This window comes from Protobothrops mucrosquamatus, unplaced genomic scaffold, assembly GCF_001527695.2.
Source record: "Protobothrops mucrosquamatus isolate PMUCROS unplaced genomic scaffold, P.Mucros_1.0 scaffold1175, whole genome shotgun sequence".
NCBI classification, from domain to species: domain Eukaryota; kingdom Metazoa; phylum Chordata; class Lepidosauria; order Squamata; family Viperidae; genus Protobothrops; species Protobothrops mucrosquamatus.
The window spans coordinates 168563-181722 of NW_015387389.1; the positions used below are offsets into that span (position 1 = coordinate 168563).

Genomic DNA, 13160 nt, shown 5'->3' on the forward strand with positions numbered 1-13160 from the left:
TTAAACTGTCAAGGACTATCTGTATACATTGCAAATAGAAAATACATGTATAAGTACAGATAATATTATAAGTATAGTTTCAAAACATGAAGTCTATATGACTACATCAAAAAGAAAAAAAGATGATCCCTCAAAATCAAATAAGTATAAGTAAAATGTTTCTTTTTCTATGTAAAATGAATATTTTTCTGGAACTTGGGAGCAAAATAGATAATCTTTCTTTTCTTGGCTAGAAATCCAATATGCATACAGATTTAAATTACATTCATTTATAATCACTTTAAATTTCTAATGCCATGGGGTGATAGCATCGTATATCAGTTGCTTATATAATAGCACATAAAGCACAAAATTGTTCAGTATAACCTGGTTTTGTAACAAACAGGACAATTGAAGCCGAAATAATGAGAAGCTACATGTTTATGTTTTAGTTTGTCATTCAGGAATAGTTAAACTAATTTTAGCTTCCTGACTGGAAACAAAACCATGCTTAAATCTGATTATGAGAAGCCTGCAGTGAAACGTCTTTTGCACATGTTGTAGACATCTTGACTTGAAATGAATGTTTTAGAGGGGCTTGTATGCGGATTTCATTGTCATTTTTGTGTGCCATAGCTAGATTAGGGGCAACAGTCCAGCAGCAGTCCCTGACTCTTGCTTATCTAAAACCAATTATCAGGAAATAGGATATATAGTAATTCTGTTTTCATGCATAATCAGCCCACAGACCTATTTATTATGATTACTCTACCGTTTCATATGCATAACTTTTTAGTGCAAAACTACTTTTGCATAGTGAAATTTAAAGGCTACATTTTTCCCACTCAGCGTATCATGTATTTAGAGATTATGCCTATTTGTGGATATGAAGCAGAAATTTATTCTCATCCAGTTCTCCAGATTTTGAATTTTTTTAGTATAAAATGCTTCATGATTTAATCTGGAAATAAATGCAGAAATCATTTTGGTTTTCTGAATTGTTTGGAGTCTGATCATCTCCAAGCTTGTGAGCTTGTATTTGTTTATGAATTCAAAACCTTATGTCCCCAAACTTTCAAAGTTACTTAATAAGATGCTGACATTTTAACAACTACTTTTTTCTCCTAATTTTTCTCAGAGCTTTCCAGTTACCTCTGTACATTTGGGCTGTTAATGTTTTTGTATGAAAACAAGAAATCATCTTTTTTCTAAACCATGTATACAGCTTGCATTTTAAGATGCATATTTAAATTATTGTTTGGGAATCTACACACACACACACACACACCTGAGCAAGTGCTCTCAACTGATTACTGAAGAGATTTCAACTGCCTCTGATGATAAAAATAAACAATAAAAGTTATCATGCATTTCCTTTTTTAACCAAAACATATTAATCCTTCAGTGACACTGTTTGATGTCTTATTCCTTCTCCAGTGAGATGCTAGCTGACAAAAAAAACTTAAATATTTGCAGGATAGATTTGTAAAAATTGCTTGACAGATAAGGTACATTGTAACTTCTTTTAATCGTATCAACAAATAAAAAAAACCCACAGTACTATCAGGACGGTAAAAATACATTATAAGATCGAAGCAGGTTGAGTAAAATGCTTTAAAAATGTCAGTGTCAAGTAAAACCAATAAAACGTTTGATTTATTCCTATTTTTTTAATGAAATGTATTTTTAAAAAATCCATTCCATGTAATTAATTTTGATTATCTGCAATAAATTATTTCCTAGCAATAACTGTTCAATTTTAAGCAAAACATCAACTTTCTATATGAATCATGTTAATTGTCATAATGATCTAAATATTACATTTTATCCTTTTTTCTTTATAGAAATGGTACGTCATAATATAGCATGCACTGTGACATATGCTATTATGTAATCAAAATGTATTAATTTCTTTTGTAAAGTAGCTAAAGATGGGTTTCCTCTTCTTATTATATGTAGAAATTAACCTATCTTATCAAATGAAATATACATTTTTTAATCATGTTTGTTAAGCTTGCAAGTTCCTTGCTTTCCATTTTATACACAGAACAGGCACAAAGAGAATGCACTGAACAAATATACTTAGTATGGTCTTTCTTAACATGCATCTTCACAAGCCTTAAAATGTTTGGTAATGATATAAGGATCACAACAAATATATATATTTCTTTGATAATGAATGTTTTCCCTCAGAAAGCAAGCCGAGAGCTTAATTTTAATTTTAATTTGTATTTTCAAAAGCAAGACATCTGATTCTCCTAGTTTCCACTTTACTAGCTTAATTCCTCATGAGTAACAANCTGGGCCAACCAGTCGGAGTCCAAGCCTTCTCGGATCCGAGCGACTTTGTCATACAGATATTGTGCAAAATCCTCGGCCCTCCCCTCCAGAGGATCCCCCCCTCCCCTCAGTTGGAGGAGAGAGCGGGTCACCCTGAAGAGGGCGGCCGGGCGATTATCTGATGACGCGATGAGCGAGGAATAGTAGTTAGCCCTAGCCCAGTGCCACAATGGCACTGAATGAATGGTGATTATGTCTAGCCCTCAGAATCCAGACTGTCCACAGGTCGTAAAGTTGTCATAGTTGCCTATCCCTGCAGTAGAGGCATTTTGAATTCTCCTATGTAAGAGCTGCACGTGGATTAGATTAGAGAACAAACAAAAGTATACAATATCATCAAAAGTGTAAAAGAATTGAAAGGGAAATAGGCTGGAAGTGAGTATTGCGGGCCCAATTGGCAAAAGAAAGCTCAGGACCGTAATGGTTGGAAACATGCGGAAGAGGCCTTCATCCTGCAGTGGATAGACAATGGCTAAAAAAATGATATTGGTTATACTTTGGTTATTTTCACTTACGAAAATTGAAGGTGAAAAATCCTAATACTAAGCATGACACAAAAATAGTGTCATCTGTTTTTGTATCTGTCGGGTTTGTTCTCGATTTCAATTCTTTCCAAAGTAATTATTTTTATTTGTTTGTTTGTTTTTTCATTCTATTGCCTTCATAATTACACTGAAAGGTGGGAGGATATTTGTATGTTCCTAACTAAATATTGCAAATTAGCCCCTAGATTTAGTAGCGCAAACTAGTAGCACGTGTGCCCACCATTGCACAAATGAAATTGCACAGGCACGCGTGCTTGCCCACTGCTTGCGTGGAACCATCCCCTCTCCGCCACCTCCCTCCCCAGCTGGTTTGGAAAGCCAGAAAGGTTGGAGAACTCTGTATCATGGCAAGAAAACTGCATAGGCAGAATATCTACACAGGATCAGATTAGCTGTTCTTATGAGAGCATTATTCAAATTTCCCTTATTGGTGTGAAGCAGATCTGTGGCCTTTTGATTTCAAGATTGAATAACGTTAGATTGCTGCAAGAGAGGACACCTCCTTGAGTTTTGTGATGGAAGTACATTCAGTTCTAAATATATATTTATTTACAATTTATTTACAGGCATTCTTCAATTTGTGACTACATGACAACATTTTGATCATAAGTCCTGATGGTTGCAAAGCGGATCATCACATGACCAAATCTAATTTTTTTTTACTTTTTTTTTTGCAGTGAATGCCATGGTCGTAAAGCCAGCAAATAGTCATTAAGTGAACTGTTGTTTGCTATGGCTCTTTTTTTTCTTTTTTCTTTGCCAGAGACCAGAGGTAAATGCTGGTTTTCGGCAAAACATCATAATGTGTGGTCATGTGACTGTTGGGCAGGAGGCAAACATCAGGCTTGGAATCCAAGTCGTAACTAGTTTTTTCAGAGTCTGTCATAAGTTTGGAGACTACCTGTATTTTTAAGGTTTTCCGTATGATCTGCTCTCAAGACTGGGTAGTTTGCAGGTATTCCTTACTTAAAACCACAATTAAGAGCAGAATTTCTGTTACTCAGCAAGGTGGTTATTAAATGAGTCAGGCTTGATTTTATAACCTTTTTTTTTGTCAGAGTTAAGCGATCACTGCAATTATTAAGTGAATCTCCCAGTTAAGTGAATCTGGCTTTCCCAGAAGCTACCTGGGAAGGTTGCAGTGGTGATCGTGTGACCCTGCATGACGTTGTAACTGTCATAAATACACACGGCTGCCGAGTGCTGAAATTTGATCATGTGACAGTGAGGATGTCGCAACTGTTGTAAGAATGAGGAGCGCTCATAAATCCTTTTTTCAGTGCTGTTGCAACTTCAAACAGTTGTTAAACTGTCAAGGACTATCTGTATACATTGCAAATAGAAAATACATGTATAAGTACAGATAATATTATAAGTATAGTTTCAAAACATGAAGTCTATATGACTACATCAAAAAGAAAAAAAGATGATCCCTCAAAATCAAATAAGTATAAGTAAAATGTTTCTTTTTCTATGTAAAATGAATATTTTTCTGGAACTTGGNTGCCTCTTTACGGTCTCATGTATTTTTCCTGAAACAGCCCATGACTACAGGAGATTCTTAGACCACACATGAATGTGGGCAGGGTCTCTGTCAAGGAGAAATCGTATCTGATCTACCAGCTCTCTCTGTGGGTAGACTCTTTGGACCTCACTGACAATGACTCAATACACCAAAACTGGAGACATTCTGGAAGTATGACTTCATCCAGAAAGTGTTAGATGCTATAGACCACGGGTGTCAAACTTGCCACGTCACGTGACATGTTGCGACGTATCGCAACTTTTTTTGCATTGCCGGAGCTGGGGTGGGTGCGGTCTCCGCATGATGCAACCGACCCACAGGCCGGCAGTTTGACATCCCTGCTATAGACCATCAAAAAAAACTTTGTCCTATCTGGCTGAAACTATAATTATTGGTTCTTATTTCAGTCCTCTTCCAAATAGGAATTCAGTACTTTCATTCCTTTATCTGATTGAAGAAAAGAAACAGCAAAATTCATAATAAATCTCTGGATGACCGTTTTCATTTGATTGTTATGCATTTGAATAAATATAGGTCTGTGTGGTACATTGTATTATTGCTTTTTCCTCATCTAATTCTATTTTGATCTCTTGAATTTTGTAGGTGCGTGTTTGGATTGTATGAGGGACAATTATATAGCAGTGGTATATTTTATTTAGAGAGTCTTTTGAAAGTCATTTACATATTTTGGGAACTTCAGTACTTCCTCAGTTTTCTGAAGTAATTCACGAAGAAATCAAGTGAGGGAGAAATGGATCTTTAACTCCATTTTGGGAAACCTATATAACTGTTTAGATTAAGCCGAATTCTATATAATTTAATACTTTTGTTACAAAGTTTAATATGCAACTGGAAGTAGAAGATATTTTTATCCATATGAATTGTGTTCATGACACAGGGAAAAACAAATTTAATTTAAAGCTCTGTGCTGTCTGAAAAATCTCGTTATTCAAGCAAACATTCACCTTGATTTATTTAACTAGCATATAGCACCTATATAGAGTAAGTTCTAATATTAGAACAAGTAGATTGGATTCCAGTTATTCCTGTAGACTATAAGCTTATAGCATACAATGCATTTATTTGCCACACCTATTTTATACTGTTTGTCCTTACAAGGTCCACACCCAGGGTTTTCAGGGAATTCTTGTATAACAGTATTGAAATTCAAGTTGTATATTGTCAAACAGTCATTGGGTATGCTAAACCACATGATGCTTCTACAATTTAAGCTTAAAAAAGGAAGAGGGGTCATGACTAGTATAGATAAAAATCTAAACGATTTAACGAACAAACCTAAATATTCATATGTGGCCATTTTTCTGGGAAATGGATGGGAAGAAACTCCCACTTTTTAAAATTTTCTTGAGATTAGAATATCAGTCTTTGGAAAGTGTAATCCAATCGAATGAGTTTTATTTATTCAGAGGCTACAATTAAGTTCTCTAATTAAATGTAATTACTGAATTGTGTCTAAATGAAGCTTTAGTAAGGGAAAAGGTGAACAGAGAATTTAATTGCTGAACTAAATGCCGTAATTTCAAGGGTGGAGCAACAGTTGGATTAGCTTTGTAGTAAAAGGGAGAACTCCACCTTCCCACCAGGTGAAAAACATAATGCAGGAAGATGTTCCTAGCATAAGTGGTCTTCGATTACTTTGTAGCTGTCTAGAAGAAAAAATATTTGTAAGTAATATATTTTTAAAACTTGTGCTTATAGAACCATTGCTTCTAACATTTTACGTGACTTGCCTTTTAAGTTTCACTCTTAGATCCTCTTTTGTCTCAGGTCTATTTTGAAAGGAGAATAAAAGAACAGTTTTTATGTGCACATTTCTTTTTTAAAAAAATGTAATTTTAAAATGCATTATTTCCTTCCTTAATTCTCAGTGCAAAATCAAAGTATAGTAAATAAATCTGATTCTGCAATGTGAATGGAAATTCTAATAATGACAAGGTCATGTTTTCAGTAACAAATTTCTAGCAAATTTTAATAGAACAATTAAAAATATGAAGGTGGACAATTTTGCTAATTTTTTGTCTAGCTCTTACTTCCCTGTACTTAGATTTTGAAAGTTAAAATAGATATTAGCTTGGACAGTTGTCAGACCATTTTTATTATTTATGAAATGCCTAGAATCTTTTGTGCACATTGTTTTGGAATAAACAGGGCTTGATATGTTCTTTCCAAGCTTTTACATGTCAATTGAGAATTGGTAAAATATGAGGTCATCCTCTTTTATTTTCTGATAGTGTTTTCAAAAAAGGGGTTTGTCACAGAATAGTTAATTGTAATCCAAGCAGGATTATGAAAAAAGTAAAAGAAGGTGTATGGTATAGGGAAATAAGAGCTAGAGAAAAATTAGCAAAATTGTCCACCTTCATATTTTTAATTGTTCTGTTAAAATTTGCTAGAAATTTGTTACTGAAAATGTGACCTTGTCATTATTAGAATTTCCATTCACATTGCAGAATCAGATTTATATACTATACTTTCATTTTGCACTGAGAATTAAGGAAGGCAATATTGAATTTTAATGTATGTTTTAATTCAATAAACTGAAGTTTATATGGGTACTCAAATTGCCAAATACCATTATGTAGCACTAACTTGAAAGCTTGCAAACTTCAACTGAAAGGTTTGCAGTCTGGTAGAGAATGTTTTTGACTGAGATTTTTACTCCCTTTAATCCTTACTTTACAAAGAATCAATATTTAATTGCAATAGCTTGAGTTTTCAAAAGATGTTCCTTTGGAGCTAGACTGGTATAGTTTTAGATTGTTTAGATTGTTACACAAAAATATTGGAGCAGAATATACAAAATTATAGAAACTATTTAAATAGCAAGGAAAAATAACCTAAGATTTCTGCAATCCTCTGTAAATATTCTAATATATTACTAATTAAGTATACACATAGGAGTATACATGCATATAGTTATGTAAAGTTAAATAATTTTATCTTGATTGTTATTACTGGACTTAGTTAACTATGTTTAGCATTTAAAATATTTGTATTATTGGACTTGTACTAAAATCAATAAACACTTAGGAAATAAATCAACATAATGCAAAGAAATAGATTCAAATTTCAAAAATAGTGCTAAACTAAATATGCAATTAAGTGTAGATGTTATACTTCTGCATTATTTTCTTTGACAACCACATTCAGATTCAATATCCATTCTACGAAATCTATTTAAAATATTAATTTGTATACAAGATAAGCACATTTTTTCTGTAAAACCATGTCCAGAGCTGGATTGACATGAAGTATATAATAAAAAAAGACTCTATATTAATTGGAATTGATTTTATTAAAACATGATCATATATATTGAGATACCATTTTATAAAAGATAACACTTTAAGGAATAATGATCCATTTGTGTAGTCCTCCTCTTTAAATAATGTTTATTGTTTAGCTGCACAAATAATGCAATATTATTGACTCTTATTGCATTATTGTCCAATCCAACAATAATTATGATATTTCATGTATATTTCATGGAATATATCCAGAATAAATATTGAGATCTTTATATGGTGTGGTATTTGAATTGCTAAGTGCTAAGTTTTATGTCATGTTGCATTGTCTGATGTTTAATCTGTAAACTGCAATGATAAATTCCACACCAATATTATTGCAAAAAGGCTAAGGAATTATTGGAACAGTTGGTGATCTGAGAAGGTGTTAGAGATTATGGCTGAATGTATGTTTTGGCCCATGTGAGGAGTGTCCATAGAAAGAAATTCAAAACAAAGTAGAGTTTAAACCAATTTATTTATCCTCCCACAACTATTATCATTATCACTCCTACTATTTTACAGTAGACTTAACTTCTAGTAATGTATGAGGTGGGAGAAATCAACAAAATTGCTATCTTCTATTTCTCAAGTAATCTATTCCTGAATCAGAAGGCCTTTGATCTACATCAGTTGGATCCAGTCCATTGTCTGCTCTGCTTATTTCATATTTTTCACTTTGGAATAAAGTATGTTGAAGGAAATAAAAAGGATGATTTCCAATCAATTTATTAGTGTTAGAACTGTATTTGAGATACATTACTTCACAATAATTTAGTATCAGCTTTGTACAGCCAATAAATTGCTGAAATAGAAAATAAATGGCATCGTCAATCATTAATAATTTTTCTTTTTACATAATTTACATGTTTCTTATACAAAAAGAATCCAAATAAAGTTTAAATTCATTGTTTTTAATTTAGCCATCAATACAGCAATAATGATACATTAAAACAATTATTTAATGTAATATCGGTGGTAAAGGTATTGGTTAAAACCAAATATCAATTTCAAAGTGGGGCGCAAAAAGAAGGAAAAATGTAAGGAGAGAGAGGATGAGAGAGAAAAAATGTGTTCTTTTCTTTCTGGCTTGTGGCAAGCCGAAGTGGAAAGAAGGTTGCCTTTACACAAACCAGAGAATGCATACAGAGGCTTCGCTAAAGCCTTCATTGAGCTGGGTAAGAAATGGGTGCTGCAGAACAGGGATGGGGAGGGCTGAGCTGATGGGGCAGAAACCATTACTGGGCGAGGGGACAAAGAGTACAAAGGCAGTGAAGAGATATAATGGAGAAATTGGGCTCCTCCTCCTTCTCCTTCTCCTCCCTTCTCTCCTCCTCTCCTCCCTTCTCCCTTCCTCCTCTCCTCCCTTCTCCACATCCGGAACAGTGGGCCAAGGATTACAAAACAGGGCCACAGGGCTTCCAGGGTGACTCAACAGGAACAAAAAAAAATAGCTTTAGAATATGGCATAGAAGAGACAGAGACAGCACCCAAAGAGACACAAAGGGGCAGTTCAGCTGCAGGTGCCTTTTCTCTCTCCTCTGCATTCAAACACAGGAAGGTGTGCAGTGATGCAGGATTCTGGCATGTCTCCCTGAATATCAGGGGCAGACACAGAAGTGAACTGATGACATTACTACACATAAGCAGAAATGAATGCTTTCCAGATAATTTCAGGAAGAATGGATCTTTTGCCCAAGATCATTAATACCATTCATTACTTTCAGGTGATGTCAGAATGAAAAATGTAGCCCTGGCATATGAAGTCCAATAAACTGAGGTTAATTAAATGTGGGGAATAATAGTGCGTATTGCTGTACAGTTTGTATGGCTTCTATATGTTGAGCATTTGCCTTGTTCCTTTTTTAAACTAATATTAACCACAGAGTTGTATTTAGATTGAATGCAACTTGAATTGAATTGGATAACGATGACGGGATGATGAAAGAGGATAAGAGGGTTAAATCTTAAGATATCTTGAAAAAAAATTAAATAATTTCTTACGAGGAATCCTTAGCAGTTAATTGGTCCAGTTGTCTAGCTTAATTTGAGTTTGGAACGTGAACTCTGATGCTTCAGCCTCCTTCATGTTGAAATTTCTGAGTTAATTGAAGGTTATGAAATTCCAAAAATATCCTGAAAGGGAATGCAATACAGACTTTTGGACAATTTTATGTATTAGATTGTTTTCTGAAAAATTGAAAATAACAGGGAAGAGACATTCATGAATTTTAAGTGAAATGCCACAGTGTTTGGTGAGGGAGAGTTAAACATAGTTTTGTGGCATTTTAACACCACATGTTTGCCTTGATTATAGTTCCAAGCAATCCTGTGATCTGGTTTTATAATAGGTCTATGACTAAACTTATCTGAGAATTAAAGCTGGGATGAGAGATTGATATCCCATTTTTATGCTCTAAAACCAGGAATAAAATTTAATTTGAGCTGTAAAAATTTAAAATGCAAACAGCATTTGAAAAGTAGTTAATAAAAGCATTCAGTCTCAATCCATTCTTTATAATTTCTTAGTTTGGAAAGAATATTACCTCCCAAACTAGAATTTTATTCAGAAATGCTGCAAGATGGAAAATACATTTTTTCCCTCTGAATGCTGCCATCTCCCTAATTGTTTCCATCCTCAGTTCATCGCATTTGTGTTTTTAAAAAAATCTGTCCATTAAATGTAAGAATATATATATAAACCTGCATTCAGTATGGCCACGAGATAGATCAAAATCGACAAGGATGAAGTAGACGTACCTTTAGACATATTTAGACAGTAAATAAACTTGCATAGTTTCAGTATTAAATCCCACAGAAGGCATTAAAACTGGATTGATTAAAGAAAATGCATTAAAATAGCAGGTCACCTTTCAAGCTGGGCTGAAAGAAATTTAGTTTGAATCAAAATTCTTCCAGTTAAACCAACAGTTCTTCAAGTGAAAGGCACATACTTTATATGCATACCTTTCTAATTTTGTTTGTTTTTATTCAGTTTGTGCTGCAAGTATTCTTGGGATACGTATTTATTTTAAAAAACAACATAAAAAGGTTTATTAAAAAGGGCATATATAATGTTATAACAGTATTTTTAAAAGTATTTTTGAGATACGTGCTATCCAGTAGCTGCCATTAAATAGGCTTTGCTTTTTGCATGCGTTTGCTTTTTGCATGCATTTGAAATATTTTTAAACTATGGAAATTTAATTGTTTATATTCAAAAATCCTTTGCATTATAATCCTGAAAAACAAAATAAAAACACATCACCACTTAACCACATTCTTGCCTAATAAATTTCATACTGGAACAAGTTTATGAATCAATTATTAAACCCTGAAAAACAGAAGAAGCAGAAGTTTCTTCCAAATCTCTGAAGGTATCTATGGCAACATAATTTGTCCAGTCGGTCTTAATAAACTGTAATATCGTTATACAGATTCACTTACATGTCATTAGTTTGCCTAAAAAGGAAAATGAAGGCCTATCCTTTTCCACAGACCTCAGGAAAACTCTTCCACATCCTTTTCCTCTCTCTGTTTCTTTTTAAATACAGGGTTATGCCGATATAGACAGCCTGTGATATACAGGGCAATCAACATAAAATCTATGTATATAGGACAGACATTAAAGGTTTAGGATTATCCATTTTCTCTAAAATGGAATTATTATGCTCAAGGGTAAAGTTCTGATGAAATGTTTCTTTGTGAATACTCAGGCTGGGGGGGGGGGCAAAACCCTATAACCTGACCAAACCTGCTTAGAAGCCACCTGGTTTCCATTTTGCTAGCTCAACACTTTGTTAGATCTTGTATGTTTAATCATTTATGACATTTCAAAGCACTTAGAATGCATTGCGGATTTGAGATTTGTCCTTAAGTGGATCTTCTTTCCATTAGAAGCATTATTGGAAATATATTTTGCATACAACTGGAACTTTTTGTGTTGAAGCCTCTGTGGGCGGTGCAGCCTCTAAGAGATAAAGCAACATCTTTAAAACGTTTATTGAGTATACCCTAACTGACTTCATTCTGCTAATCTTAACTTTGAAGAGACAATTTTCTGGGAAAAAGTACTCTAATGCACATCCAATCTATTGTTATTCAAAACTGTAGGACCTCAAAGCGCAGAATTCATAATCTGATGCTTCTGGAAAGAGTAAGATGTTACTTGATATTAAAGCTGTCATGGCTTCTTTGTGGGTACACTTTTTTTGAGTGCGAAGAATAGAAGTAGGTGACCTGGTCCCCCCTAAATATTTTGGATCATTATCCCCAGCAAGCATGATCATTGCTACAGGCTTGTGCGAATTCTGGTATAAACACTTCAAACCTGAATGTAAACATTCAGACAAATTTCTGATATATTCAACGTTCAACAGAATTCTGATATATTTCCTAAACCCTTTAGTGGAATTATAATTTCCAGGTTCTTTGAGAAAAGAGAGAGTTTCTTCCTTTAGTAGGGAAAGCAATTTATGTCACAGCTGCAGATTCATATGAGAGCTTTCCTTCTTTTCCCAGGACTATTAAATTTGCTTAGGAGGCTTTGTGTAGTCCCTTGAACAAAACCTTTGAAAATCCAGAAGAGAAAAAAAAAACCAGTATCACCAGCCTGCATTACTCTTCCACATGAGTGTTGACACTTTTAAAGAACCATTAAAAGATGAATGAGATGCTTATTTTTCATGGACATTAATTGAGTCTTCTCCCTTAAGACTAGTACTTCTCTATGCTTTATACTCTATTTTTAATCATGCCTTTTTTCGATTTTATATGGTATAGATAGTAAACTAATAGTACTTTTCTGAATTCTACTATCCCCTTTTAAACATTAACTTTTAGCCATTTTCTACTCCTTTGGTAGAGAGGCTAGTTTTTCAGGGCATATTATTTTTTTTCTGACAATCACAAAATCAGGAATATCCAGTGTCATCATTGTATTTACCTCAGTTTCACACAGATCGCCTCTGTGTGAAATTGTTCAGGGAAGTATATTGACTCCTTTAATATAAATCTAACAATTTCACAAAAGGGATATCTAACACAAACTAAACATAGCTGTGTTTTAGCAAGAAAGTTTGAGCAGTTAGTAAAACAAAAAATCATGTCTTGGCAATTTATATCTGGCCTTGAAGTAAAAGTAGGGTTTGGCTGTATTAATCATCCGAGCTACATATAGCAAGAAAAATTTGATATGAAATGGTTATTGGGAAATAAGAGAACCTAGAAGGAAGCTTAGCTAATATAAATCAGGAAAGTATTGAAGGATATGATGTGTTGTCAGATTAAAGAAGAAACACAGCAGACACAACTCTCTATTTTTCAGTATCTTCCATATGCTTAAGCCATATTATTAACTGATACTGTATTTAGAGTTCTCTGAAGGACACCAGTTTTGAAATTCTACTCTTTTCTAGGATGTCAAAGAAGATATAGGATATTATTTACTAAACAATAGACCAAATA

The 13160-nt window shown here is 33.7% G+C and overlaps 1 protein-coding gene across 1 annotated transcript in view; it reads left to right on the forward strand.

The window, feature by feature from the left end:
• AOPEP (aminopeptidase O (putative)) overlaps nucleotides 1–13160 on the forward strand; it is a 183878-nt gene that overhangs the window by 132923 nt on the left and 37795 nt on the right. The window lies entirely within an intron of this gene.